This window comes from Gossypium arboreum, chromosome 13 (assembly GCF_025698485.1).
Source record: "Gossypium arboreum isolate Shixiya-1 chromosome 13, ASM2569848v2, whole genome shotgun sequence".
NCBI classification, from domain to species: domain Eukaryota; kingdom Viridiplantae; phylum Streptophyta; class Magnoliopsida; order Malvales; family Malvaceae; genus Gossypium; species Gossypium arboreum.
Genome location: NC_069082.1, coordinates 82,263,873 through 82,268,318, shown reverse-complemented (window position 1 = coordinate 82,268,318; position 4,446 = coordinate 82,263,873). Strand labels below are relative to the sequence as shown.

The following is a 4,446-nucleotide window of genomic DNA, read 5'->3' as shown; positions in this document are numbered from 1 at the left end:
CAAATACGCCCGTGTTCTAGGTTGTGTAGCATACACGATTGAGACACATGCCCGTGTCTCTACCCGTGTGCCCAATTCTGAGCATTCTGATTCTAAATTTTTAATACCCAGAGGACACACGGCCAATCCACATGCCCATGTGATAGGCCTTATGTCACATACGGTCAAGACACACACCCGTGTGTCTACCTGTATGGACAAAATAAGGTCATTTCCTAGCCTTATTTCTCACCCAAATTAGCCATTAACCTACAAAAACACTTATACACATTCACCAACCAATCCAAGACATTATAATCAAGCCTAATACTAGTATTGTATAAGATATATTAACATGTGTATTCAAATGATTAAGCTTACAAAATTTTCATTTATGTTCTTAGGTAAATTTGTTTCATATATACTAACTCAAATTCATTTACCACTTGATCCATATATCATTTATTACTTAACCATTTCAAAACACATCAAACTTGTTATGGCCTTGTAATTATATACCAAAACATATCATTCTAGCTATTCTAGTGGCTAGATTACAACAACCATTTACATGCCAACATTGGAAAAGTTAGCTTATACATGCCATTATACCAAAATAAGTTTAATATTTATACCAAAACGAACTGGTGGATAGTGTGATGATGCTCTAACCGATCTCTTACCTTTATGAGCTTCCGAGCACGATAAAATAGAGAAAATAAAACCTAGTAAGCAATTAATGCTTAGTAAGTTCGTATAACAAGAATTAAACTAACCAATCATATTCATTACAATAAGCATACAATAACATGCTTTCCAGAAAATTTGCAATTTGCCTAATCACATACACTCAAATAAGCAAGTTAGTCACATAATTCACATATACATCAAATAAACATGATTAAGCTCATCATGCTATACTCTTTCAGGTATTTCAACAGTATTCGGGACATAACTATTTTAATCTCATAATTTCTCATGTCAGAGGTTTTGCCCATTGAATTATTAAAATATCGATGGATACTCAGGTAGTACACACAGGGTTTACAAAACTGTAAACCGTAAGTTCATAATCAAGGGTACCCATTAGGGCACTTAATCAGGGAGCACACTCTCGAGCCACATATCAGGATGCTCAAATGAGCCATGTAACATGACACTTACCCGGGCTAAACAGGAAACTCAAAAGAGTTTTATTCAGGGAGTTCATAGAGCTTATCAAGTAACTCCAAAGAGTTTTTATCAAGGAGCACCGGATAAGGTAACAGAGAGTTCAAGTGAGCCATGTCAGAAAGTCCATAAGAGCTTATATCAGGATGCTCACAAAGAGCTACGTTTGTGTCTGCATTATGCTAGATCACAACTGATCTAATCACGTAATAGAACGCTCAAACAGAGCTGCAGTAGTGTGCAACACATGCTAAATCACTACCGATCAAGATGCTCACAGGAACTATATATTAGGATGCTCGAGAGGGCTATTACAAGATTGCTAATCTGAGCTATATTCTGTTTGCAACATATGCAGGTGTAAACTGAAATATATATAGGATTTTTCCTATATAATTCGTCACCTTTTACTTAAATTTGTTGTTAAAACAAAGTAATTGTTTAATAAGTTAATGAAATATATGAAAGTTTGAAATTGGGACATAAAAATTATTAAAATGTGATTTTATGCTTTATTATATAGTTTTCATCTAGAAAATGTCTTCATTTATATTAATTTGAGCATATTATATTTTCAAGCTATAAAATGGGCCATGCATGATTAAATTAAATAATAAAATATAAAGTTATATTTAATAATTTATTTTAACATATTTCATTAATAAATTGGGTTTTAATTAATTAAGTAAATTGATTAATTAAAGTGGTTAAATTATATTCTTCGGTCCTCTAAATTATCTACTATTGTTGGACAGGTCTGAGAGCTTTATGTTGATTACAAAACCATCCAAATGGGGGACAAAGTCAACCCAAAATTCAGCTGCATGTGGATGTTCATAAATCAAATTTTGGTTTAATTACACAAGGTCCTTGAAGAGTTAAAGAAATCGAAGATTTACCCGGAGATTTGCAATTGACCGAGTTCTGATCCTGATGATGTTGTGGCACTTAAATCAAGCAAAAATTAGCCACACCTCAACAAATCATGGTTTGCCACCCTTGGATGAAGTTTCAAATGATGGACACTCCTATTTTTAGCAAACTATCTCCCTCGCCTCACCTATAAATAAGACCCCATTTCTCATTTATCAGTCATCCCTCACTCATTCATCATTCTCTCCTCTCTCAACTCTCTTAGTTTTCTTTCTCCCTCACGTCTATCATCATATTTGCATAAGGATTTTTAGAAAATTAGTCTCTTAAAGAGATCTTGGTTGGCCACCTCGGAGAGCCATTAGCAAAGGAGCAAAGCGAAGGAACGAAGAAGCCCTCGTCAGTCAGAGTCTTGGGTGGCAGCCACTTTGATTTAGGTTTAATCTTTCTTTTTTTAACTTAATTCAAGAATGTTTGCTATGTGTTTACTGTTCTTGTTTACAAAAATGATAGCTTAATTTTATTTAAGTTAGGATTATTGCATTGATTAAATAATAATTATTTGATTCATGCTTATAATGTTTGTGCCACAATCGATCATGTTTTTAATTAAAATCAAGTCTACATTTCGTTCATATGTGATTAAAATGCACCTGAATTAGCTGAGCAATCTTAACCAAACGACAGCTAATGGACACATAATTGAAATGTACATGCTCAATTTAGATCCTAACCCGATTAAATTGTAGGTTACATAACAACCCTAACCAGGCTGTATTATCTGCCTAATTTTTAGATTTGTGTGATTAAACTGTTCAAACCAAACAAGTCCCTGTTACCTCGCACGAATACTAAGAAACCTTTAGTAAATAAGGATCAATAAAATATGTATTTACTAAGTAAAGGATTCCTAAAGGACCTAATGTGGTTTCCAAACTCATGAAAGATCGAGTTGCCATGGAATGTTTTTCCTAATATTGATAAGCATGTTGATAATAATTTGAGTTTAATTAAAGTAATTGTCCTAGCTTATTTATGTTATAATTGTTGCTTATTATGTTAAATTCTGCTAAAATCTATTTCATTCATATAGTTGCATGTTAGGATAAATCACATTAGGGATCATTGCATCTAGAGTAATTTTACATAATTTTAATCAATACTTCCAAATCAAATTGTGTTTCTATTTACCAAGTTGTTAATAATATTTTTATAATTGAGTGACTTAGCAAAAATTTAATCCCTGTGAAGACGATAACTCGATACTTACTTATTACTTGATAACAACTGTGTGCACTTGCACAAACCCGAGCGTTACAAGTTTTTGGCGCCGTTGCTGAGGATTGTCAACTATTGCCATAGTCATTTTTTTTGGTGAAATTATTTATTTTCAATTTGGTTATTTCTAGCATTACTAACTTATTCTTTTTAATAATGTGATTTTCTTTTTAGGTGTTTATGAGCATAGATCGGATTATCGATTTACTCTTAGTAGACCCTGAGATTGAGTGAACTTTCAGACAAAGAAGACATGAATGAATAGCTCAGAGACAGAAGGAGATGAACCTTATCAAGACCAAGGTAATGAAGTCGATCATGTACAAAATCCCATCCTCATTGCCGAAGATAAGGATCAATGCATCAAACAATATGCTGTGATGCTTTTCAATGAGTTAAATCCAGGAATTAGAAGGCTAGATATTGAGGCAATCCAATTCGAATTGAAACCAGTGATGTTTTAAATGCTACAAACGGCGGGCCAATTTAGTGGTATGCCCATGGAAGATCCACATCTCCATCTTTGATTATTTATGGAGGTGAATGATTCATTCAAGATAGCCGATGTGACTGAAGATGCACTGAGGTTGAAGTTGTTTCCGTACTCGTTGCGAGATCGAGCACAAGCATGGCTCAATTCATTGCCACCAAGTTTCATATCTACATGGCAAGAATTAGCAGAGAGATTTTTGGTTAAGTTTCCCGCTTAGTAGGAACACTAAGTTGAGGAACGAGATTACAACTTTCCAACAATTGGATGATGAGTCTTTGTATGAGGCTTGTGAACGATTCAAGGAGTTACTTTGTAAGTGTCCTTATCATGTGATTCCATATTATATCCAGTTGGAGACATTCTATAATAGTCTCAATGCACATACAAGATTGATGGTGGATGCTTCTGCAAATGGTGCAATTTTGTAAAAGTCTTATAATGAGGCTTATGAGATCATCGAGAGGATCGCGAGCAACAACTATCAATGGCAAACAAATCAAACAGCTTCAGAAAGATGTATAGCTAGAGTTCATGAAGTTGATGCTCTCACTTCGTTATCAGCTCAGGTATAGTCTATTTCTTCCATGTTAAAGAAGTTTACCGCTAATAGTGCTAATAATTTTGCAACTCAGCCACCGAGTCCGTTTGAAGTA

General features: G+C 34.1%; 1 non-coding gene across 1 annotated transcript; it reads right to left on the bottom strand.

Moving 5' to 3' along the window:
• Positions 1–4,020: 4,020 nt before the first annotated feature.
• LOC128287434 (small nucleolar RNA R71) lies at positions 4,021–4,127 on the bottom strand. Its single transcript, XR_008278134.1, has one exon. It is a non-coding gene; the product is annotated as a small nucleolar RNA R71 (small nucleolar RNA).
• Between the last annotated feature and the right edge of the window lie 319 nt (positions 4,128–4,446).